Genomic DNA, 27,245 nt, shown 5'->3' on the forward strand with positions numbered 1-27,245 from the left:
AGTACTCTGCGGTCATGGCACAGGTCTTTCTAAAGAGATGAACACCTGTTCAAAAATCACTAATCCGAGAATAAATATATGGGGAAATGAACTGGGGACATGACTGGAATCAACTGAAACTGAGAGGTCAGCAGGGCAGATATGTGTGTCTGTATGTGCCTTAAAGAATAATGTTCTCTATGAGAAAAAATGCTTTATTACCCCAAACATTAATCCGATTAATATCTGGAAATATATTTCAAGACCACTTGTATATATGTGTACGTACATAATGTTAGCAATGTATATTATTGGTGTTGTGTTCTCCCTTCCTTTCAATGGGAATATGTTGCCTTTAAAGTTTAACCTTTCTCACTTATTTTGTACCTGGATGAAGGTTCACACAGGAAGATAAATTCAAGGATTTTTTTCTCCAATACCACTGATATGAATTCCTATTACTTAATTTCTTTTTGATAGATTTTCAGATGACAGTCCAAGATAGCTCTGCCAATGGAAATAACAGGGCTACCAAATATGGAAAAGACTTTGGAACACTTACAGTGTGTTTTCATGGTCTGCATCAGAATTCTACAGAAGGCTTTTAGCTGAATTGGCAGTGAAAGGAGAATGAAAAGTTAGTGTATCAGTTACTTTTCAGTGTGGTATTTTTTCTTTTCGACTATTCTACTACGTATTAGAAATTACGTAAAAAATCAGGAGAAGAGAAATAGTTAATATATATTGTTAATATATATGGTTAATATCATCTGTCATGTTACAGACATTCAGCACTTACCTAGACTCACAGGTAACAGGAGAGAACATGAGAGCTGGCTTGTGAGAGCTAACCTTGTTCCATTTCCCTCACTGTATTGATGAAAAGCTTTGAGGCTCAAAGAAGGAAATGACCCTTCCAGAAGCATACCATGAATCAGTGATGAAAGGGAGACTCCTTGGCTTCTGTAGAGCCATGCCTCTGTGCACAAGGTATTAAAGAAGCATTAATTAAACGCCCCTTTACCTAACAATGTGGAGCTTAATCATAGGGTTTGGGCTTCTTGTCTCTTTTCTTTTGCTTTTTCTCTTTTACATCCTTGGGGGCCTTAGTTTTTTAGTTGCTGTCTTGAACTGGATTTACAAGACATTTATTTTCACTAGCCCTTATGTTTTTGGATTGTAGCCTGAATTTTTAAGAAGTCAGGGAAGGGGCTTCCCTGGTGGCGCAGTGGTTGAGAGTCCGCCTGCCGATGCAGGGGACACGGGTTCGTGCCCTGGTCCGTGAAGATCCCACATGCCGCGGAGCGGCTGGGCCCATGAGCCTGCGCGTCAGGAGCCTGTGCTCCACAATGGGAGAAGGTCACAATAGTGAGAGATCCGCGTACTGCAAAAAAAAGAAAGAAGAAAAAAGAAAAAAAAAAGAAGTTGGGGAAGGATACTGAACTGCCAAAAGTTAACAGATTATTGACAAGGATATAAAAATAATTATAATGCCAATTTCCCTGGGTATTCCCTGTGTACTTTAGGGGTAAAAACAGTATTTGTAAAGTGATTTCAAAATGTGCAAATATTACCTGTGGGACATAACCTACTGGTTAAGAGCACTAACTCTGAAATTAATTTGCCAGGATCTTTTTCCCCCAGCTCCAAAATTTATTAGTGGTGGGACTTCAGGAGTGTTACTTCTTTGTGTTTCACTTCCTCTTTGAAAAACAAGGGCTTAACAAAATCACCCATATTCCAGAGCTGTGGCGTGGAGTTAATACATGTAGAGTGGTTAGGAATGCATGCCACTCTTAAGTCTTTTAAAATCAATCTTACTATTGTTGTTACTACTATTATTATTTTGTTAGCTGTCCTTGAAAATGCTTGCTAGCAGCACTCACTTGCTTTTCTTTTTGTTGTATATTCTCTACATCCCACTTAAGCGTGCTACCAAACCCTAGGAGGCTCTTTTCAGATATTTTACACCCCTTTACTTGTTTGTCGCAGCAAAAGCAAAAGGAGTGTGGCTCCCCTTGATCGAACAAACCAGAACTTTGTTTTTCTCCCATTCATACACATTGGTGAACAGATGTGAAAAAATGACTCCATGGGGCTTTCAGTCTGGAGTCAAACATCCAGGCTCTGTGTAACTCGACACTAGTATGCACACATGTTGGTCCCTTAGGACCCAAAAGAATCTCAACTAAGCCCATCATTATTTCAGGAATATGAAGAACGCTTTTTGTGAAATAGTTGAACATAACAGAAATACAAGAAAAGGCAGAGGTGTTTCGTATCACAACTTTTTGAGACATGTTCAGAGCTCTAAGATGTAGCTGACAATTCCCCCATCAGCTAATGCTTTCAAAGTGACCAAAAACTTCACCATAAATACATTTTTTCAGCAATGGCAATAACGCGGTGACTATACTGCTCAATTCCTCACAGTGTCAGCATTAAATACATTAAAAGGTTAAGTTAAAATATCTGTCTCATTGCTTCTGACATAACTCCGAGATCTCTTTTATTTATGTACTGCATCAATTATAATGTGGAACATTAAGACAAATTATTTCTAAACACTAACAAGGAATGTAGCAACAAGTGGCAGACAATCAAGGGGAATTTTGCCATAGCATGGTGCTTATTTTGTTACAAGCAGCAATGTAAACCCAAAAGATGTAATTTAGAGGAAACTCTGCCCTGTCTATTCTCTAGGAACTAGAACAAGGAGACTGAGAGAAGATGATTCTGGGTAAATCAAACCGGTTTCTCCTAATTACAGCTGAATAATAGGGAGCAAACTCCCATGGAAAGTTGTGATCTGCTTGAAGAAAGCTAGGAGGTTGCCTTGGTTAGGGTCTTCCATATACAGTTATTCAAGCTCACACTTGATCATCTGTCAGGGATGCTACAGTAGGGAGAGTTTTGCCATAGCTGTGAGACTCAGCAAGATCACTTCCAACTAAAAAACCTACAATTTTAATTTAATCACCAACAGCAGCCATCATTAAGAGCGACCTCAAATAACTCCAAATCTGTTCATCTACTCACATATTCTTTACACAGTCAACAGACCTCGAGTGATTACTACATGCCAGACACAGTCCTAAGACCCAGAATAAGGGATAAGAAAGGTAACAACCTCTGTCACCGTGGGGCTTGAGTTCTTTGGAAAGAAGTTCCTCTAAATACAGAGACACCAAAGATAATATTTGATTTTATTATTATTCTGTGAAAGAAGTAAGGTAATCTGATAAACTGGGACTAAGTTAGGCTAGTAGGACAATCAAGGAAAAAATATCTTTAAGAGATGAGTGCCAAAGAATAGAAAGGAATCATTTATGGAAAATTTTTCTGGAAACAATATTCCTAAAACATGGGAACAGCAAACACAAAGGCTCTGAGGCAAGATGAAGTTCAACTACAATCAAGGAACAAAAAGAAGCTAAAAGGTTAGGTCAGGAGATAACCACACAAATTTACACCAGCTGGTCCCTAACTTCTAGTCTACGTGGATATATTCTTGAGGTGAGTTAGACATATATATCATCCAAAAAACAAAAAAAAAGTTGACTCCAAAATTACCCTGGAAATTCTGAGTGAGACTCTTTACAAAGGCACAACCGTATTAAAGATCACAGCCATCATTCTCCAAGCTCCACTCTGGCCATCACTTGCAGGCATTTAACAGGGGTGTTTCATATCCTCTCTAAAATATTGGGCAGGAAGAACAAACATCCTAGCATGTCTGCACCGTGCATGTAAGTGTCTCACAATTGAAAAGTAGCTGGAGCTCACCCTGCTGATGGCTTTGCCGGGTTTCTTTTTTTTTTTTTTTACCTTTTATTAAGAGTCCCATCTCTTAAGAACTGGGATATATTTTTTGAGGGAAATAAGACTATAGGAAAATTCAACTGACAGAGATCATACTGTACTTGACTTTTCTGTTCTTTCCTACATTTATTTGTTGAGACAAATGTCTCTTCTTAACCTTTTTTAAATGGCTCTGTTAAATATAACGCACACACAGTACACTGCACATACTTAAAGAACACAATTTAAGTTCTGAAATATGCATATACCCATGGACCTGCCAACACAATCAAGAAAAGGAACATATCCATCACTTGCAAGTGTTCTTATGCTTCATTCATAAAGCCCCTTTTTTTCCTCACATTCCACCCCTCCACCTCCCCAAGTGACCACTGGTATGCTTTCTATCGTTAGAGATGTGTTTGCATTTTTCTAGAAATTTATATAAATGGATTCACACAGTGAGGACTCTTATCTAGCTTCTTTCACACAATGTAATTATTTTGAGAGTAATTCATATTTTTTTTGGTATAAATACTTTATCTCTTTGCTTTGCTGAGGAGTGTTTCACTGTATGAGTATACCACAGTCTGTTTATTCATTAGCCTGTTGATGGGTGCTCGAGGTTGTTACAATTCTGTCTATTAAAAATAAAGATGCTATGATGATCCATGTACAAGTCTTTGTATGAACAGATGCTTTAATTTTTCTTGCATAAATATCTAGGTGCAGAAAGACTGGATCATACGGTAGGTGTATGTTCAACTTATAAAGAAACAACCAAACCGTTGACTGAAGTGACTGTACCATTTTCCTTCCCACTAGCAGTGTAAAAGACTTCCAGTTCCTACGCTGCCTCACCAATACTTGGTGTGGTTGGACTTTTCTAATTTGAGCCATTCAATAGTTGTGTAGTGGTATCTCCTGGGGCTTTCATTTTCATTTAGCTAATAAGTGATTACGTTGAGCAACTTCATGTGCTTATTTGCATCCGTACACCTCCTTGGTGGAATCTCTTAAATATTTTTACCCATATTGTTAATTTTTAAAAATTTTTCTAATTACTGAGTTTTGAGAGTTATATACGTGTTAGAGACACAAGTCTTTTCAGGTATATAATTTGTAAATATTTTCTTCCAACCTGTGGCTTTTCTTTTATTAATAATGGCTTCTAAAGATGAAACCCAATTTGTCACTTTTTTTCTTTTATGGATCTTGTTTTTGGTGTCATCTCTAGGAAATCTTTGCTTAACCCAAGGTCAAAAAGATTCTGTCCAAGTTTATTGGTTTTATTTTTTTGTTTGTTTTGGCGCTAGCGGGCCTCTCACTGTTGTGGCCTCTCCCATTGCGGAGCACAGGCTCCGGACACGCAGGCTCAGCGGCCATGGCTCACGGGCACAGCCGCTCCGCGGCATGTGGGATCCTCCCAGACCGGGCCACGATCCCGTGTCCCCTGCATCGGCAGGCGGACTCTCAACCACTGTGCCACCAGGGAAGCCCTGTCCAAGTTTTAGAGATTTATGTTTCGATCTACATTTAGTTAATTCTTTATATGGTGTGAAGTAGGAATCAAAGGTCATACTTTTGCACATGGCTATCGAGGCACAATATCCGTGTGCTATATGCTTCCAGCACCATTTGTCAAGAAGACTATCCTCTCTCCTCAAAATTGGCTTTGCAGCTCTGTTGAAAAACCAGTTGTCCTAATATGTGTAGATATATTCCTGGGATCTACATTCTATTTGATTGACTTATTATATCTGACTCGTGGTCATAATATATTCTTTCATTGATGTCTTTTCACTTGCTCATGTAAGTAGTCTCCCAGTAATATAGCCTTACCATTTTACTGGACATACCTAGGTATAACTGAAATGCATTTGATAAATCGATGGAACTTGCACTCAAACTAGGGTTACTTTCCAAAAACACTTAAAATGTTGAGGTGTAAAAACGATGTACTCTACAGCCTCCCTGCCTCAACCAAGTGTATGTTATGCCCATCCCCACAAGCTATTTTGCATGTGTATGGGGCTGTAGAGTCTGGGGAGTATGAGAGTGGTATGTGCTGCCTATCCCAAAAGATCATCATAGGACGCAAAGGAAACATTAAGGAAATAGATAGGAATAGTCAAATGCCAAATGTTCAAATATTTCTCATGCGTTTTTAATATTTACATTGAGATAAATAAGCAAATTATTATAAAATAAAATACAAAACTTTAGAGAATATTTCAAAGTGCTCTTTTTTCGCCAGATGCAACAGGATACTACGAATAAATAGAGGAATTTTCTGGAACCAGCTTGTCTTTCCTTTTTTTATCACCATCGAGTGATGGGGTTGTATTTTATTCAGTCTATTGTACATGTGGGTGTGAATAAGATAGAACCTCTCTCAAAAAGAGAAATGAGCAAAGAATATATGTTGTCAACTTGTCTAAAATATTTTTTCATGTTCTGACTCATTTTTCTTCGCATTGGCATTTCAAGGGATTTTGTTTTTTAATTTGACTATTAAGAAACCTTGATAACTTCAGTGAAATCCCATGAAGATAATATAAACAACTGTAATGGAAAATGAAAAGATGATAATAGCAACCAGCACTGTGATATTTCTAGTCAGTGTTCTTTACTATTTAGAATAGTAACAAATCCCATATTAATTTGACTTTTTGAACTTTGGCCTTTACTTTGGTGGAAGAAGTTCCTTTCACTTTGCTTATTATCCGTTTGTAATTAAAAACAATTAATGACCATACTTTGATATGATCATCTTAGAGTTGTATAGAGGGAGGATAGTTATGCAACTACTTATATATCTATGGGTTCAAGGAAGTTTAAAGGCTTGATATTTGAATCCTGTGGAATGTAGCCTCCTTTCCCAGAGGGAAATGAACATATACATGTACTTAATGTAGTTTAAAATAAAGCAACACCTGTTTGTAGAGGCACCTTCTATTCCAGGCATGTTTAGGTATAGGGAAGGGGAACAAGAGCTATAAAACATAATTCTTGTCTATAAGGAATTGACAGTTTAGGGGGGTTGAGGGCACTCAATGACTCAACGAGGATGATCCTGATGCAGGTGGCTACAAGGTCACCCTTGGATAAACTCGGCTTTAGGAAAGACCAGCCTACTCTTATTCTGTTAAACTCTTTAATGCGGTGTCCAATAAACCTGAATATCAAGCTTAAATGCCACTTTAGAAATGTTTCCAGGGGGGCTAACAGCCAACAAGTTAATATGATTCCTACACACTTGACACAACTCACCAGAGGTCTTGAATTCGGTGAGCATATTGACCTCCTTTAAGAAAGATCACCAGTTAAACTTCGAATGCTAAGTTCTAAGAGAATGAAGTAAGTAATAAGTGATATTCAGGTTCAGAGGTGGAAGAGAAAAGAGGTCTCACCTTGAGTAGAACATTTTGTTGGATTCTCCAAAGTGGCAAACAATAAGGAGAACACTAACTAACTAAGACTCTGAATAAGTTGAGAGATAAGATGAAAGCCTAAGATGGAGGTCAAAATGTCCCCTAGATTTAAGGATACACTTAGGCTGAAAGGGAAACTATTGAAAAAGATGTAGAAAATGCTAAATATTTCACAAAAAAATTATTAGAACAAAAAATCTGTTAGAATAAACCAACTTAGCAAAGTTTGTTTGCAGAATATGAAATCAACATACACACATCACTTGCATTTCTGTACATTAGCCATGAACAATCCGAAAAAGAAATTAGGAGAACAATTCCTTTACAATACCATCAAAAAGAATAAAATACTTAGGAGTAAGCTTAACCAAAGACATGAAAGACTTGTACACTGAAAACTACAGCATTATTGACAGAAATTAAGGAAGACATAAATAAATGGAAAGACATCCATGTGCATGAACTATTGTTAAAATGTCCATGTTACACAAAGCTATCTACAGATTGAACGCAATGCCTATCAAAATGTCCTATTTTTGTAGAAACAGAAGAAACGGCTCCAAAATTTATATGTAACCACGAAGGACCCTCAATAACCAAAGCAAACTTGAAGACTTCACACTTTCTTTTGAAATGAAGTTTTCTTGTTATTGTGGGTTAAAAATACAAAGTCCTAAGTGTCCATAAATTATTCTCCTAAATTTATATTTTGGTTCATTCTCAGTGACAGGGCTCTCAGGGCTTGAGTGGCATTGACGGCTCCTTCAATATCTGTAGCATGGACTCCTGTCACTGACATGCTGTGGGTATCTCACAGCCTTGGCTGTTTTAGCAGTTTACCAAGTCCGGGATGAACCATGCTCAGAAGGGACCACGCTTGCTTGGTTTCATGCTGTGCTATTGCTGTCTTGAAATTCTTAATGATTTTATCTTTGAACTTAGGTTTTGTAAGTAAAATTTATGGGACAATAAAATATACCCATGAGCAGAGGAGACATGTGCAATATGTGACACTACCACAATTCCTGCTGCCGTATTCACATCTAGTTTTCACCCTGCTTATGGTGTGCTTTCCATGACATGCTTATCTGGTACCCACTTGGAGTCTTATTGAGTTCCACCAGAATTCTGTGCTACTGGTCACATCCAAGACTAAGTGAAGGTGTTAACAGCTCCGAGAGGCCATGCTTTCCATTTGAATCTGAACTTACTTCTAACACAGAAAGAAAGCAGTTGTTTTTTAAGAAACAAGAATGTCCAAGGAATCTGATCATATCCTTGCTTCCTCGTTTTACTTCCCAATATTAGCCAAACACTTCTGCTGAAAAAGATGACATATATGAAAAAGAGAAGCGAGAACAACCTACAGAACCCATTTAGGGCTCACCCTAATCTAGTATGATGTCATCATATCTCGATTCTATCTGAAAACAGAATTTACTTGGGCACATTCACAGGTTCCAGGTGAACATGAATGTGGGGAGGACACTATGCACCCCAGTGCAAATACTTTCAACAACACTTTTGCTTTGCAGTTTCAACAAGAGGCACTATATTTTCATTTTGCACTGGAGCCCACACATTATGTCACTTTTGACTGTTAGAGCCCATGTTGGAAAATGGGGCTTCACGACATAGCCAAGTGAGTCTGCCGACTGAATTCTAGAATTATCCAAACTTACCCACTTGGTTGCAGCAAGTTGGTTGCAGGCAAACCCATGTGAGAGGGGCATGTCCACAGTGGAGCAGAGAAATTTTATCTCTCTATCACCAGACTCACTCCCAAGGTGAAGGAAAGAAGAGCTTAGCAAAGCATGGCCAGTTATTCTCCCCAACTTTGCCCGTCAACTAGGTCACCTCACCTAGCCAGTGCCAGTGAATACAAGAGCAGGGAGGTTAAAAGTCATACTAATCAAATTCCCTTCACATGGTGGCACCATTAGGAACAGGAAGGGAAATTGTCACTAATGGTGCGCTGTTTTTTTCAGGCTCCGACGAGCGCCAGTCCCTATGACATTCTGAGGTGATCACATTGTAAGGGCTCGAGCACGAGAAAGCAGCCACTAACCAGCTACCCCTGTCACAAACCTTTGGAGAAAGTCAATGCAAATACATACCTATGCATTATTCCTTCCTGATCATTCCTTCAAGGGTATCCCTTCTGGCTTTGTGCGAAGCGATTCTCTGTTTTGTACCTGAAAAATGAGTGGCAGGTGTAAAGGGAGGAAACATGTCAGAGCAGACATCCAAGGAGCTCGGCAGCTCACGAACCAGGAGCTCCGAGGTATGGGAAACAATCGTAAAAGTAGTGTAGAACCACAATATCCCAGAGCATCTTTTATACCAGCCCCCCGCTATCACAGCACCAATCAGTCAGTGGTCATCAGCCTGTACAGGAACTTGGCGGTGACAGAAAACCCAGCACTCTCTAGACAGATCTAGGCACCGCTAGTTGCTACAGCAGTCTATAGCAAACTCAGAATCTGACTCCCTGCCACGCATCAGTCCCAGTCTGCCTTCTGGAACGGTACACCCCACGGCACACCTCTCATCTCTTTTCCATCTGGCACATTTCCCAAACACATGAGGACAATTCTGTTCTTCCTAGACTTCTCTGCTCCCACGTCACTCTCCTGAATCACTCCTTCCTGTGTTTAGGACTTTCAGGAGCCCCCAGGGTTTTCTCATCCCAAGGACGTGACAGGCATTGGCACCAAGGTGCCTGCTACAGACTCTGGGGAAGGGGCAGGGCCACACAACAGCCTGGCAAATGTGCCTGACTACCTGAAGTGAGAGTACCTGTGACAACCCTAGCCTCCCTCTCTTCAGTCCTCAGTCTCTATCCAAGGTTCCTCCAGAGCACACTACTGACATTTGGGGCCAGATAATTCTTTTGGGGGTGGTGGGGAGGGCTGTCCTGTGCCTTGTACGATAGGTGGTAGCATCCTGGCCTCTACCCACTAGATGCCTGCAGCACCCACCCCCCTTTCCGGACATGACACAGAAAAATGTCTCCATCCACTGTCAAACGTCCTGGGGGAAGGGTGAGGGCAAAATCACCCTCACTCAAGAGCCACTGCTCTATCCAATGACTGATCACCCACGAGTACTCAAAACTCTCCCCTCTGCTGGCTTAGAGGTAACTCTCCAGGAAGCCTATGGTCTATCAAAATGCTATTTGAAATTTAATAGTACTTATCTCTATTATTATTATCTCAAGAAAGTAAAAGCCTTTCTCCAGATGTTAACAACCTCCCGGGTGGTTAATCCGCCCTTCCCTTATCTCCTACCCCAGGCAATGGAAATTAAAGAAATGATCTGACACCCATTTTCGGCATCCGCTCCAGAAGTACCAGTAGCCAGTAGCGTAAGGCTTTTGGCAACCCGAACAACTGAATTCAAGTAGAATATTCTGCCTGACCATGGCTCTGTGAGACAAGCCACAAACCTCTAGCAGGACCCTCCTCAATGCTATTTACGGCATTGAGGTAGCTGACCGCAAAGCCGGTGGAGGTGAACTAGCCAAGAAAGCAGTGGGTTCAGGATGAGAAGTTGGAAAGGGTGACAAGGGAGGGGAGAATGAGCCTCAGCTGAAAAGAAAGGGGAAAAGTACCAAGCGATGAGTTCTCCTGACCGAAGAGAAGATAGGCTGAAGGCCATCAGCTTGCCCTCGGGGCCCTCAGCTCTCTGGGGAGCTCTAAGGGAAGGGTGAGCCTGGATCTACGACTCCGGACTCCTGGTCTCGGCCCCCCAGGCCTGACCATTCACTCAGACTCTCAATAAATACTTGTATTCAAAGACCTTACACGGGGACCACATCTGGGAAAAAAACATCGCCGCACCCTCATAAGTTACAGGGGGAGACCCGACCTAGCCAAGCCGTGACAGGAGCCGTGAGGGTGACAAAAGAGCATTGCAGGGATCGGACATCGGATCGCCACAAGCCCTCCGCCCTCCTGGCTCCTAATGCCAGGGCCCCATCGCCGCGAATCGTCGGACCCCGGTCCTGCCTCCATCGCGCACCCTGCCCCAAAGTTGGCCAGGGCCAACTTTCCGTGACCCTCTGTTCTCCTGAACCTTTCCCTCCTGCCTCATCATTTTTTCTCTGGTGCCCACCAGTGTTTGGCGTATCTTAGGGGCTCAGTAAGTGTCTGTTGAATACATAATTGGAGACGGAGGACAAGGCTTAGCAGGGAAGATCAAGGCTTTTGTTTTCTACATGTTGAGAAATGGTCCTCGTGGGCGCGCCATCCCCTGCCCGGACCTACCGACCTCGCCGCCGCTGCTGAGCTCTACAGATCCTGCTCCTTCCACACACTTCGCCAATTCCGCGGGCCTTACTGAGCCGCGCCAACCGCCAACCGCCGACCGCCGCCCGCTGCCCGCTGCCCGCGAGGCCTTCGCGCGCCCGTGACGTCACTGCCGTGCGCCTCTCCCACAGCAAGGGGAACAGGGCTCTGGCACGGAGGCGGCGGCGGCGGCGGCTGTTGTCGCTCGCGGTTCGGTTGCTTCTGGCGCTTCGCCGGGACCTGACGGTCCGCGGTCCCAACAAGCCCCTTCCTTGCCCGTGGTGCGCATCCCGCGGGCGCTCCAGCGGCGGCACCGAGAGCGGCACAGCGGGCAGCGGAGCCCCCCGCGCCCGGTGCCGGCCGGCTGGTGCGACCTAGGCCGCTGCTGTCGTCAGCGCGGCGACCGGAGTTGGACCAGCCGGCACGCCTCACGCCGGGCCCTTGTCAGCACGCGCCGCTCGCTTCGCGCGGCTGGAGGGGTCTGCGCGCCCACGAGGACCATTTCTCAACATGTAGAAAACAAAAGCCTTGATCTTCCCTGCTAAGCCTTGTCCTCCGTCTCCAATTATGTATTCAACAGACACTTACTGAGCCCCTAAGATACGCCAAACACTGGTGGGCACCAGAGAAAAAATGATGAGGCAGGAGGGAAAGGTTCAGGAGAACAGAGGGTCACGGAAAGGGAAGTTACAGATTATGTGTGAAATTAAAACCGTGTATGGTGCTATGAAGGAGCAGTTACGTAAGGCTGTGGGAGTCTATGTCGGCAGGGAAGAGACTGTTGGGGGATGAGTAGTAGGGCCTCCCTTAAGAAATCATCTCTGGGCAGTTCCCTGGTGGCGCAGTGGTTCAGAATCCGCCTGCCAGCACTATTTACGATAGCCAGGACAGGGAAGCAACCGAAGTGTCCACCGACAGACGAGTAGGTAAAGAAGATGCGGCACGTATGTACGTACAATGGACCATTACTCAGCCATAGAAGAAATGAAACTGAGCTGTTTGTAATGAGGTGGATAGGCCTAGGGTCTGTCATACAGAGTGAAGGAAGTCAGAAAGAGAAAAACAAATACCGTATGCTAACACATATGTATGGAATCGGGGGGAAAAAAAAAAGGTTCTCATGAACCTAGGGGCAGGGGCAGGAATAAAGACGCAGACGTAGAGAACGGACTTGAGGACACGGGGAGGGGGAAGGGTAAGCTGGGACGAAATAAGAGAGTAGCACTGACATAGATACAATACCCAATGTAAAATAGCTAGCTAGTGGGAAGCAGCTGCATAGAACAGGGAGTTCAGCTTCGTGCCTTGCGACCACCTAGAGGGGTGGGATCAGGAGGGTGGCAGGGAGACGCAAGAGGGAGGGGATATGGGCATATACGTAGGCATACGGCTGATTCACTTTGTTACACAGCGGAAACTAACACACCATCGGAAAGCGATTATACTCCAACAGAGATGTTTAAAAGCAAAAACGCGAAAACGATCCGCCTGCCAGTGCAGGGGACACGGGTTTGCTCCCTGGTCCGGGGAGATCCCACAGGCTGCGGAGCAACTAAGCCCGCGAGCCGCTACTATCGAGAGCCCACGCGCCACGACTACTGAAGCCCGTGCGCATACAGCCCCTGCTCCGCAACATGAGAAGCCCCTGCAGTGAGAAGCCCGTGCACCGCAACGAAGAGTAGCCCCTGCTCGCCCCAACTACAGAAAGGCCCCGCGCGGCAAAGAAGACCCAACGCTACCAGAAATTAATTAAGTAGTTAATTAAAACTTATATTAAGAAAAGAAAGAAGAAAAGTCTGCTGGGGATTCTCCGGTGGTCCCGCGGTTAGGACCCTGTGCCTCCAGTTCAGGGGGCCTGGGTTCAATCCGTGGTTGGGGAACTGAGATCCCGCAAGCTGGCACTGCAGCCCAAATAAAAAATGAAATAAAAGAAAGCATAATAAATAAGACAAGAAGGAATCTCTGATTCCAGTTCTAAAGGGTGAGAAGGTGTTTATTTTTCAGGCCAATAGGTGGGCAGAGAATTCTTCCCGTTTAAGTTAAGTGGCACCTCCATTTACCCAATTACACATCCTTAACTCACATTCCCCACATCCAATCCATCACTTACTCCTCTTCATCTCCAAGCCATCATTAACCTTCCAAATAGGACTCTAACCTGCCTCCTTTACTCCATCTCCAAGGCCACCACTGTGCACACAGCCAGTCTCCCAGTGACTCTCCCTAAATCTACTCCTGTCCCCTACTATCCATTCTCTTACAATAGCCGGTATGGTGTCTGAAAAAGGCGTCTCTGTAACACCACTCTCTCTCTTTATACCCTGCAATGGCTTCCCACCAAGTTTAGGATAAATCCCAAACAGATGACTGACTGGAGGTTGAAGGACAAGGAGGAGGCAGGGTGTTAGGTTAGAAAGAGGGAGAAAGGGTCTAGGCAAACAGCCAAAAGGGCCGAAAAGAAAATGACCAGCACTTGCACGACACTCCTGACGCAGGTAGGAAGATGCAGGGATAGTGAAGGAATACCGATAGCCACTTTCTACTTTCTATGTCTGCAATGCCTTTGCAATTCCCAAAGTGCTTCATTTACAACTGTGATTGTCAAACCTAGCTGTACATTACAATCTTCTGGAGAGGTTTATAAAACTGCCAATGGCAGGCACGGCCTTAAAAAGTAGCATTGAGAATAGACAGGTACCTTTCCCTCTATATACAAAGCTGATGAAGCCTAATAATATTTCATTTAGGTTTACAGATTAAATCCGTAACCTACTGTTTTCAATGAACTACTTTATTCCTTTGCTTAGAAACTGATTAGGATGTTGGCACAGAATAACGTCCAACGTTATTAGCAGAAAATAAAATTTACTTTAGCAGAGAATAAAATTAACTTTTATCTCGTTAAGGGGCTTACTCAAGAAAAAAAATGCTTCCCTCTTTTATAGAAGTCTGAGATGACAGACGATTTAGGGATAGAAGAACTCTGTTTGTGATTTTCCATGGCGGGGAAGGATGGCGCCCGAACTCCCACATTGTGCAAGGATCAAGTGTATAGTGCTTCAAGATGAGCAGTGAGTCTTTCTAGAAAACATTCATGGTGCTGGAACTGAAATTCCCCTTCATTTGCTACAGGCCTTGGAGTTTCCAAGGTCACTTGATGAAGACAAAAATCAACCATTTTACAGTAACTTGTAAGACTGTGTTAGCCTAATGAGGCTGAGCCACACAGAAGATAAGAAATGGGACAACTCAGAGATCTCAACAGTGTACTACTTCCTTCTTTCCTTTTCTTTCTTTCCTTCCTTCTGTCCTTTCCTCCTTCTCTCCTTGACTCTTTCCCTCTTTCCCCTGCGTTTCCTCCCTCCCTCCCTGCCTCCCTCCCTCCTTCCCTTCCTTCTCTAAGGCCTACATAGGTTACAAGCAGTGGACAGCATTATCGGGACAGTGGAAAAGTTACAACTTTATTTCCAACTCAGATAAATTTTTCTAGGAAATCCCCTCTATTTGCTTTCCAGTTTGAAATACTTTGTAATGTTGAGTAACTCCACAAGGACACCGAAAAAAGTCCACATTTTACAATCTAAACACTAATGTAAGGCTTGGGTCCTCTGTCATATACAGTGTGATGAAATCCCAAATATTCTGGCTTTTACATATCAACATTTGGGGATTTTACCATTTTTCCACTATTGTCCTTTATTCTGCCCGAGGTCTAATCCAGGATCCCACGTTGTGTTTTGTTGCCTTGCGTCTCTAGCCTCCTCCAATCTGTGATGCTTCCTCAATTTCTTCTTGTCTTTCATGACCTTGACGCTTTTGACCATGAAACTGGCTACAGGTTTTGTAGAATGTCCCTCAGTCTGGGGTTATCTAGTGTTTTCTCAAGATTAGAGTGAGGTTATGCATTATTGCCCTTCTTAATGCATACTAACAGGGGGAACAATATGTCAATAAGTCCTATTACTAGTGACTTGATCCTTGGTTCAGGTAGTTTCTGCCAAGTCTATTAAGTTACTATTATTCTCTTTGTAATTAATAAATACTTATTTTAGAGACAATACTTTGACACTGTACAAATATTCTGCTTCTTCTTAAAGTACTATCCCTTAATGTTAGCGTCCACCGTGGATTGTGCCTACAACAATTATTACGAAGTTGTTCTAATCGTGACCTTCTATTTTCTTCGTTCCTTCTACTTCTGCTAATTGGAATCCTTTGGAAGGGAAGAGTTGTCCCTTCTTCCCCATTTATGCACTTTATGTATATCCATATAGACTCCAGGGAATGCATATATATCTATATATCTAGATATAGATATCTATAGATATCTATATCTAGATATCTGTATCTAGGTATATATTTAGGGGTTGAAATCCAACACCATCATTATTTTGTTGCTCAAAGCATTCTAGCTTTGGCCATTGGGAGGGTTAAAAGGTTGACTGCGTATACACTGATCCTTGAATATGCGGGCACGCGCGCACACACACAATTTTTTTTTTCCCTGTATCTATGCGTTCATACTGAAACCTTGAATGCCATTCCAGCACATAGGGTCATTATTATAGTCCATACCTTTTTCTTGTTTGTCAACTTCTTTCTCTGACAGGGAGAAGCCTGGCTTTCATTATCTGCAATATATTTTCTTGGTTTGACCTTATTATACACGTAGTTTCAGAGCTGCTAACACATACCCCTGTGAAAGCAAAACAAGAAATTACCAACTAGAGTACAGTATTTGTATAGTATTCTTTTTGTCTACTGCCTTATGGTGTCCAGTGAGAACCCACTTCCAGAGTGACTTAGGTCATCCCCTTTCTTCCCACCCCCTGCAGTGTGGTTATGTGATTCATTCGTAGTACAGTCATCCTCATTTATCACAGTCTGCATTCCTCCTTGAGTTCTCCCCACCTCCTGGTGATGGTTTTTATAATTTTACATGCGGTCAAATTGCCTCTGTGGTTTACAGTTCTAAGAGTTTTGACAAATTCAGAGAGTTGTCTGTCGACCAGCACAGTTTCTTACATAACGGTTCCATCACCTCCCAGATTCCCTTATCTTGATTCTTGGTGGTCAATAATTTCTCCACTCCCCACCCCCTGGCATTTATTTATTTTCTGTCCATATAATTTTACCTTTTCCAGAGTTTCATGCAAGTGGGATCATACATTATGTGGCCTTTGAGGCTTCTTTCACTGACCAAAAGACATTTAAGATTCATGCATGATATTGGGTGAATCAACAGTTTGTTCCTTGAATTGGCTTGGTACGGGTATACTATAGAGGTGTATTATTTTTCCAGTTAAAAGACCTCGGGGTTGTTTCCAGCGTGGGGTGATTATGAATAAAATTCTATAAATATTCACATACAGGCTTTTGTGTAAAACTAAGTTTTCATTCTTCTTTGATAAATAACAAGGAGTGGATTTGCTGGCTCACATGGTATGTGCATGTTTATAAGAAACTAGCAAACTGTTTTCCAAAGTGGCTGTTCCCACTAACGACATACAAGTGTTCCAGTTGCTCCAAATCTGTGTCGTTGGTCATTATAGTTCCTTAATGGCTACAAATAAAGAAGTACTGATGGGGACATTGGAGGTGATGGAGAGATAGCCCTGGCAGCTATCAAACTGTGTGCCCTGTTGAAGGGGAGGATGGGGAGGGGCGACATTGGTCAAAGTCCTAGGTCTGTGACATGGGGTGAAACTCTACCCATCCATGTAAAACATCATTGAGTGGAGAGAGAAGAAAAGCTAAAGCCTTAACAAAATGGACGTTTCTTCATGCCTTATTGGACACTGTGACCCTTTGAAAGGTACATTATCAGCACTCTTTTTAAACAGCCTTTTTGAAGTTTGCTAACTTGTGATGACAAGGTTCACCTTCCCCTTCTCTGATGGATGTTCAGAGGTCTCCTCTTCGCTTATTACCAGACTCCTCTCACACAGTGATTCTCAGACAGGGCCTTAGATAGTTTTGTATGAAATGAAGTCTAAATCTGATGTATTCAGGGGCTGGGGTACGGGCTTCCCAACCTCTGACTGGTGAACACTCCCCCCTCCTTTCTTCCTGCCATGCAGTCTTTGTTTTTAATATTCTTTGTTTTTTAGAGCAGTTTTAGGTTGAGAACAAAATTGAGTGGAGAGTACAGAGAGTAACCCTGTACCTCCTGCCCCCACAGATGCACAGCCTGCCACTATTAATAGCCTGCACCAGAGGGTGCATGTGTCACAATGGGCGACTTGACATTGACACAGCATAATCATTCACCCAAAGTCCACGGTTTACATTAGGGTGCACTCTTAACGTTGTTGTCCCTGCAGGGTTTATAAACTACAAAGCCTTTCTGTCTCATTCTGTGCTCTCATTCTCCACAACAAGGACATGCAGGGAGACAGGATGGAGATGGGATGGGGTGGGGGTGGAAATTTTGTCTCCAAATGCCCTCCTTCCTTCATCCGATTTATCCAAGTTTGGCTTAGTGGAAATTCATTCTAAATCTGGCAGATGGTTAAATAATAATATTACTAGTTTCCAGTGCCATTAAAATGTTGTGTGACTCTGTGTGTGTGTGTGTGTGTGTGTGTGTGTGTGTGTGTGTGTGTGAATTATGTAGAGCTTAACCTGGAAAATACTTTATTCTTTAATCTTTTCCAGAGAAGATCTGTTGCAGAAATGATTTCATGAAAATTCATTTAATGATGCTCTATTAATATGATAATATATCAAGTCAACATAATTTTCCCTAATTAATACGAAAGTAAATAAAAACAAACTACTTCCACATAATGAAAAATATTTTAACCAAATGTTGATGGACTTGTCCTCAGTTAAGTATATATTTTGAAACAGTTCTAAAGCTACTAAAGACTAAAAAGATAAAATAAATCATATTATCCCATAATGCATCATTGATCAAAGAAAAAACACCCACTAAGAGTTTAATTCATTAGGAAAGTCTCAGCATTTATAATTGCAGTCTGTTCTTTCTACTTCACTTAATGGCACCATTCCTTCCCTCCTTCCCTTCTTGGCATTTCTCTTCACACTGGAGGAGGAGGAGGACATAATTGTGCCCATACCAAGCCTGATTCTTCTTCTGCACCGTGATTCTGGGAGCAGCAATTAGGTGCATAATTACCTGAGGTAACCGTGAAAATTTTCTTCAGAGCTGTCAGTCATTCCTTAAAGTACTCTCGCAAGTGCTTTTCCCTTTTTGGAAGTACTGTCATTCGAACCACATTATTCCCCCCATCCAAGCTCTCCATTCTCTGTAACAACTTCTAGGGTGCTTGTGAAGCTTTAGAGGGCAAGTCTCATCTCAGAAATCATACTACTCGTAAGCTCGAAGCAGATTAGGTTATTTTACAATCTTTGCTACAGGACAGAAAGTGAGTGATGAGTAGGTAATTCTCCTAATTTGAAAACAGAGAAACAGGTACAGAAAGAGACTGAGTGACTTATTAACAATCCCTGACACTTGGTTAGCACTTTTAGTTTACGCATTATGTTGTATCACATGACCTGATGCTCAGAGCAAAACTTCTGAGAGGTAGGCAGAGCAGATAATTCTTTTACAAATGAACACACTGAGCCTCAAAGACAAGAGTCACTTACCTAGGATGGCACAAGTAGAAACCGGTGTCATTGGAACTTGAGCACAGGAGCTTTGATTCCCAAGCCACAGAGCCTTTACTTGTCATACCACAATGCCTCTTTCTAACTTAAACACAGCGAGGAGCAGTGCAGCCATCTTGACACTGCCAACCAAAACTTGACTCAGGGTACACTATGCAGATGTCTTGAAATCTAAGGAAAAAAAATACTGTTGTCATGAAAAAAGAATCCATGTATCATTTTCAATGAAAAGAATGCATGTATCATTCTCAGTGGTGTTGTATTAGTCCTAAGGCACTTATAAATAACTCATATATGAATAACCCTATAATTGCCATAATTATAAACACACGTACAAATGATAGTAGATTGAGGCAAGCTACCAGAAAGTATGTTTGGATTAAAATAGTTCGGACGGGAATGTACATTATGCAACTCTCAGAATGCATATTAAAGGACAATCTTGGTTAAAATATTAATACAAAATGGGTTTTAAAATCCTGATTTCCTGGGGCTTCCCTGGTCGTGCAGTGGCTGACAGTCTGGCTGCCAATGCAGGGGACAAGGGTTCGAGCCCTGGTCTGGGAAGATCCCACATGCCTCGGAGCAGCTGGGCCCGTGAGCCACAACTACCGAGCCTGCGCGTCTGGAGCCTGTGCTTCTCAACAACATAGGCCGCGACAGTGAGAGGCCCACGCACCACGATGAAGAGTGTCCCCCGCTAGCCACAACTAGAGGAAGCCCGCGCACAGAAAAGAAGACCCAGTGCGGCCATAAATAAATAAATAAATAAATAAAATTTAAAAACAAAAATCCTGATTTCCTGTAACAAATTTTCTAAATCTCGTTTAAAAATTTAAAACATGATTGTTTTCAGCTCTCATAAACATTTTTTTTCTACCATAGAAAATTGGTTTTGCCCTTGGGAAACCAATGTTCTGTTAGCTAGCTTCCTTTTAAACATGATTTGATAATTAGAAGGTTCAGTCCTCTAGCCTACCATGCCCCCTAATCACTCAGCAGACATCCCACAAGGAAAACCAGCCACACATCAGGGGTATTTACAGATTCCAGTTGGTCACACTGGCCTACATGTCAGGTGCTCCGCTGGTTTCCCTTCCCCTACGAGGGTCCCGCTGCTGATGCTACCTTAATTTTCAGCCTTGGCCTAGACCTGACAAATGCTCCCAGAGAAGTACACAGTTGGCCATCCCAGCTCATCTAGGAAGGGCTCCCCTGTCTCTGTAATTTTAGTTCTTTGCTTCCATTAAAAAGAGATTTTTTTAAATGTATGTATGTTTTTAAGCTGTTTCAGTGGAAGTAATGGCTTTCTGCCATCTGCTATGTCCTATCTGGTAGCAGAACTGAAAAATTTTTACTGGCTACTAGAAAAACGTTAATTGAGCTCCTCAGTCTGACAACCAAGACTTCACAATCTGATCTCAACCTACATTTTTGGAACTATACACCAATCTCTCAGATCCTGAAATTCTCTGGTTCCCACCATGTTCACTGAACAACCCTCTTATCTTTCTGGCTTTATGATTTTTTTGCTCACCTCATCCTAGCTTTTAGGATATCCCTCCTCTTTCTATATATCAATACTTACTAGTCTGTGATGCATTCCCAGACTAGCCTGGAGTGATATCTTGCTTAGTCTAAGTGTTTGAAGCCCTAATTGTTCCGTTACTTTTCTAGTGAATTATTCGCCTCTTCTTGTGATATCTCATATTTTGATTGCTCGTATGACTATCTAATTCTTCAGGCTATTACTGCTCTTCTTTCTCAACTCAACTGTAAAGTTTCTAAATGTCAACAACCATGCTCAATTCAGATCTCTATTCCTTATAGTGCCCAGCACACAGAAGAGTCATCCCTAAAAAGTATCAAATCAAATACTGACCTATTTTCACTATCTACATTTTAATCTGAATGACTTTCTAAAGCAAGGCTGCTAGGGGCAGGTATGTATCTGTCTAAGAGCCACCAGTTTCACAGAACCACATCTCCAGAATCTAGATGTCACCCTTCTCACTGTCTTGTAGAGTTTTTCATTTTTGTTTTTAATCATATCCCATTTTTGCCTTTGCTCTGTCCTCTAATTCTTAGGTGACAGTGAGAGAGTCTCTTCCCATGATGATTTCTCTTCAGCTACAGACCTGTCCTGCAGTAGGTATCTACAAAGCCTGCAGTACAATCATCACGCAGCACGATGAATTATTCCCTCGGCCCTTAGTATTTGTTGTCTCATGCCTGAAACCTGGAAATACAAGGATCACTTTTCCTCACTAGGGAAGATGAGGAGAGAGAAGGCCAGAAGGAACCCAGGAATCCTCAACACTGGATTATGGGAGTGGAAGTACAGGAATCTATCTATAGGAAACCCAGGTAATGAGAAGCCAGAACTAGTGTTGGTGTGTATGTGTGTGTCTCATATGTAAATAGTCACTGCATTAAGGAATATCACTATTGTTATATTTTTAAATAGACTTTGTAGGGAAAAAAAGAAAAGAAAATCTTACTATGCTTGTTTAAAAGACCTAGTACAGACAGTTCACCAATTATCTTTTTTTTTTTTTTTTTTTTTTGCGGTACGCAGGCCTCTCACCATTGTGGCCTCTCCTGTTGCAGAGCACAGGCTCCAGACGTGCAGGCTCAGCAGCCATAGCTCACGGGTCCAGCAGCTCCGCGCCATGCGGGACCCTCCCGGACCCGGGCACGAACCCGTGTCTCCTGCATCGGCAGGCGGACCCCCAACCACTGTGCCACCAGGGAAGCCCACCAATTATCTTTTATGTCAAATTATTACACAATACACTATCTCCTCTGCATACCAATAAATACATCTCTTAGCAATTACTATATGCTATATTAGACTATAACAATATATTTGTTCACCATGTGCATTGTCTTAAAAATGTGTCCTTTGTATAGATCTCACTCCTGGGCTGACATATAGATCACAGCATACTGATACCATATACTTTAGTTACCCATTAAACTGATAAGAGTGACATTTAAAGAAAAAGTATGTATTGTTATTACCCGTTTAAAGTATAAATCATGACTTTTATTGTGGATGGCATCACTCGTACAAAAGTGTTTTATATTAGAACATACCCATTCAGTTATATCACATAACTAGTGAAAAGGCTTCAAGCCTAAATATGCAATTACATTATTAACCAAAAAATACAGAAAAACTATGAACTAACAAGATAGCCTATTGTTTAAAAATAAAGGACCCCACTCCCTGCCAAAAATCAACAGACTATTATATAATCAGATTGATTTTTGGAAAGAAACTGGTCATACGTTGTACAGTCCTTACTCTTCCAAGTCCATTGCCAGGAGGCAGAAGGTATTCCATGCGGGAAGTCTTGGAGGAGCAGGTTGCCTAGGTGGTGCTCCAACACTGTCTCACTGGGTGGACAAGCCTACTGTGTTCTGAGGTGCAGTATCAGGGACCATCTGCTAACAGATGCAAGCTTCACCCTCTACTCCAGCCTTTATCAGTATAAAGGGAGTATTTTGGTTCTCTACCTGCTAACTCTGTTGCTTTATCGGTTGGTTCAGAACTTGAATGGAGAAGAGGGATGCTCTTTATTTGACGTTCTCAAAGGCTCCAGTATGCTCAGTAAAGTTTCAACTCATTCTGGGATGGAAGGAAAGGAACAGTGCCGACTAAATGTGGCATAATGTGACAAATATGACATAATGCTTGTTCAGTGGTATCCTTTGTTTTCATGGTTTGAGATAGAGAAAACTAATTAAGTGGTTGAATTTGGACAGGAATCCAGGTCTCTTAACTGTCCATCAAGCAAATAGTCTGTTTTTTTCTCACTATACAATACTATTTAGACAACAGAGAAAAAAGTTTTCTCCTAAGCCACGGAGACTTAAGTTTGGCAATGCACCAAAATCATGATCTGATGTTAGATCTCAAAGCTTTTTTTTTTTTTTTTTTTTTTAGTATGCGGGCCTCTCACTGCTGTGGCCTCTCCCGTTGCGGAGCACAGGCTCTGGACGCGCAGGCCCAGCGGCCATGGCTCACGGGCCCAGCTGCTCCGCAGCATGTGGGATCTTCCCGGACTGGGGCACGAACCCGTGTCCCCTGAATCGGCAGGCGGACTCCAAACCACTGCGCCACCAGGGAAGCCCGCCTCTTTAGTTTTTGAAATGGCAAGTTACCTTTATAGGTTGGGACAGTAGCCAACTTCCCTTTTTTAACTTGTCTCTCCAAAGGCCGAGCTATTGCCACACGCTGCACTTTACAAGAATTAAGAGGCCGTTTATAGGCAGTACCAAGATCAATCTCCCCCTGCTTTGGTTTATATTGTTCTGGTGCATGGCAAGCCTCTTTGACTATTTCATAAGGATGAGAATCTGACCTGAAATATATAAATTTGAAACATAGCTTCACAGGTTCTTTTATTTCTAAGTATTTCAATGCAGTATTAAAATTTTCCAGACTTTTTTTTACTTGAAAAGTCTAAGAAGATATTAAAATGGTGATGGTTGATAAGCTACTTGAAAGAGATTATTGAATTCCTCTATGTCCTATCCAGTGACTAGATATAAGAAAAATAAATGTCAAAAATCCTAGTTTTCAAAACATCTTTACAATGGATCCTCAGTTAACTGGATCTTACATAAACACAGTCTTCAAATCATTGAATTTTTTCCTAACCTGGAAGGAAATCTCAGGTTAAAGATTTAATGAATCTGAAAACAATTTTAACTCTATCGCCTGGGTCCACTTTGTCAAAATCCTTATTCATCCTATTAAAGACTCTAATAAACGATTTGGGCATGCTCTGTTCTTGTTGAAGTCATGCTGTCTTTCTGCTCATCATTAAGTAATCAATTAAGGAAAGAACTTACGTCTAAACTCTGGCCTTTAGACATAAATCATATTCATAGTATTGATGTGGGTCTTATCCATCTTCAGATCCCCAGAAGCCCTTGCCAGGGATAGGAGTCATATGGTACCCTAGCCACCCTGGACATTATATAACATTATGTGGCAGAGGTAGTACTGCAGACACTGAGGTTGTCTGGTGGGGTGGTGAGACCACAGACTCAGACTGATCAGACTACCTGGGTCCAAACCCTGGCTCTGTCATTCACCAGACTTATGATGTGGGATAACTTCCCCTGTCGATGGTCCAGTTTCCTTAGATATCAAATAGGACAATAATACCATCTACCTCATCGGGTTGTTGGAAGGACTGACACATGCACGCATGTACAGCATACACATGAGTGTTTAGTACACAGTAAGGGTAATATGTTAGCTCTACAAATCACTACAAGTCTTCAAAATTGCTTTTTTCCTTTGGGACACTATGGACTGTTTCACTCACTGTATCATTTATTTAAACCATCTTGTATTAATATTTTCTGTTTATGTCCCTAAGCTCCAAAAACCAAAACTCACTGAATCCCTTCTCTAGTCACGATATAACCTCTCAGACTTGTTAACTCCGTTTCCTCACCCCCATCAACCCACTTCAACCTGGTTGCCAGCACTGTCACTTCTCTAACACAGCTTGAAGGTGCACCGTGACTTCTATGTGATTAAATCCATCAGGCGTTTTTAGTCCTCATCTTACTTAACCTCTCAAGTTGTAATTGACGTTATTGCCCACTCCCTCCATTTCTGAGAAATTCTCGCTCCCTGCCTTCCTCATTATTTCTTCTTGGTCTCCTACGCAGCTTCGCCCTCCTATAGTCAGTCATGAAGTTGGGCAGTTCCTCGACACTGGGGCTACCCACTCTCCCCTTCTCACCCAATGTTCCCTCCTGAGGACAACGCCTCTACTTCCACAGCTGCAATTACTAACTATGTGGAAACACCTCTCACTCGTACATCTCCACTCAGACCTCCTCTCTTAGCTCCGTACCAGTCTTTACAGTGGCCTGTTGGATATTCAGTGGCACTTCAAAACTTAGTATACCCCTAATCAAACTATTTCCCCCCAACAAATCTGGGCCTATTGGCTTGTTCCCTATTTTAGTGACTGGCATCACCGTCTCTTCAGCTGCACTCAGAAACCTACGACTAACCCTTCACGCCTCACTTCCCTCCTATATTTCGTTCATCATCAGCTCCTGTCAATTCTGCCTCTTAAATATCTCTTAAATCCGCTTTTCTCTCTCTCATCACCATTCCAAGCTTTCATAATAGCTCATTCAAATCCATTCAATACCTTCCTAAACTCATTTACTAGTTCTCTCTCCAATCTTTTCTTACATTGCACCCAAAGAAATCCTTTCTCACATAAATTTGATCAGGTCATTCTTGCCCACATCTCCCTAGCCTCTTCCTCACCTCTCTTTCGTACCCCCCTCAACAAACAAACACACAAACAAAAAAGAAAAGAAAGCTCCAGTGGCTTCTTATTGCTCTAAGGACATAGAAAAAACTGAACATGGCCTCTTTCACTAGCTTCAAATCACACCGTGCTTCCTCTTGCTTTCTCTGCTCCTGTTGGCCTTCTCTGACAATTTCCTTCTTATCATGCTCCTTCCTGCTACATGCTGCTCTCTCCTTGGAAGGCACTTTCTTACAGTCTTAATCCAGTTAATTGCTTTACAGCCTTCAGATTTTAGCTCATTTTTCTCATTTCCCTGATAAAGTCAAGCCTCTTATTCTGGATCCGAAGTTACCTTGCGCCTATCCTTCACAGATTTGATCACTGTTGCAATTTCATACTTACTTTGAGTGATTTTTTTTTTTTTTTTTTCAGTACGCGGGCCTCTCACTGTTGTGGCCCCTCCCGTTGCGGAGCACAGGCTCCGGACGCGCAGGCTCAGCGGCCACGGCTCACGGGCCCAGCCGCTCCGCGGCACGTGGGATCTTCCCGGACCGGGGCACGAACCCGCGTCCCCTGCATCGGCAGGCGGACTCTCAACCACTGCGCCACCAGGGAAGCCCTTGAGTGATGTTTTTGACTGACACCTTCACGAGACTGCAACGTCTGTGAGCACAGAGATCATGACTGTTTTGCTCACCACTGTATCCCAGGTGCCTAGCATAGCACCTGACACTTAACGAATGCTTATGAAATATTATTTAGTGGATAAATCCCATACCTCTGCTTCTCAAGACACCTGAGTTGTTCTTTGCTCTTCCCAAATACCAGCTAGAGAGGAATAGGCTAGAATGCAATCAGGAAGTGGAGAGGACAGAGAAAGCTTAGAAGTCTTAGTTTCTCTAGTAAGATTAGTTAGGAGTTAGAAAGTTGATCTCCAAACCCAGAGCTACTTTCTATGGAGAAGTAGTAAAGGGTAAGTACACTCTTAGTCATCTGATCTATCCTAAAACACTTGACATGTCTGGAATCATACTTTCAGGGCAGACTTCCGGCCAACTCTGGCGATCATCTACTGTGCGACAGCTGTAATGCTATAAAGGATCAAAAGTCCTGTACAAGTCCAGACATCTGCTCTTTACACAGTCTCTTCCTATATTATAGAAAAGTATAGAACAGAATGACACATGATTCTTTGTTGGTACAGATGAATCAGCTGCTTTCTGCTGCCTAGTCAACGTGGTCACCATGAAGGAGTCAAGCAAGAGTTCCAAACCCCTTGAATATGGCTCTTGGAAATACTGCTAGTTCCCTAGTCAAACTACAAAGAAAAGATCTAATGTTTTAGTAAGTGGAAAGATGATGATTTAAGACATGGAAGTTTTACTTTTGTTGGCATATTTGAACCTTTTGGGAGTTGGGACATTTCTTATTTTATTTTATTTTATTGTTTTACTATTACAGGCTACTTGAACAAGGCAACTGAGAAAGCCCAGAATGGAAAAGCAACTGCCTTTGACAGAAAGATGTGGCAGGTTAAACTTTCTTGATTTTAACACTTCGAGTTGCTTAAATGCAAAATCTTTATTCAATAAATATGAACATTGTGAAATTTATTTCAAATTTCCATTATGAATCATTAAGGCATCAAGAAAGAAAGGAATAAAGGTAAAGAGAAAAGAGCAACCATTCCCATTTGCTCTATCTCAACCAACTGCTCAATTCCTTCATCTCATTTACTATAATGTGTCGTTATCTTGTTTACCTGATTTTTGTTGTGGGACTATCATTCCCACAAGACTATAAAC

At 42.1% G+C, this 27,245-nt stretch overlaps 1 long non-coding RNA gene across 7 annotated transcripts in view; it reads right to left on the reverse strand.

Moving 5' to 3' along the window:
* Positions 1 to 27,245, reverse strand: part of LOC131765901 (uncharacterized) — a 42,755-nt gene that overhangs the window by 12,576 nt on the left and 2,934 nt on the right. For all 7 annotated transcript variants that reach the window (XR_010835411.1, XR_010835410.1, XR_010835408.1 and 4 more), the window contains exons 2-4: positions 19,121 to 19,312; positions 16,079 to 16,199; positions 9,332 to 9,409 (exon numbers count right to left, since the gene is read on the reverse strand). This is a non-coding gene — a long non-coding RNA (uncharacterized lncRNA). The remainder of the gene's footprint in view (positions 1 to 9,331; positions 9,410 to 16,078; positions 16,200 to 19,120; positions 19,313 to 27,245) is intronic.

This window comes from Kogia breviceps, chromosome 11 (assembly GCF_026419965.1).
Source record: "Kogia breviceps isolate mKogBre1 chromosome 11, mKogBre1 haplotype 1, whole genome shotgun sequence".
Classification (NCBI taxonomy): domain Eukaryota; kingdom Metazoa; phylum Chordata; class Mammalia; order Artiodactyla; family Physeteridae; genus Kogia; species Kogia breviceps.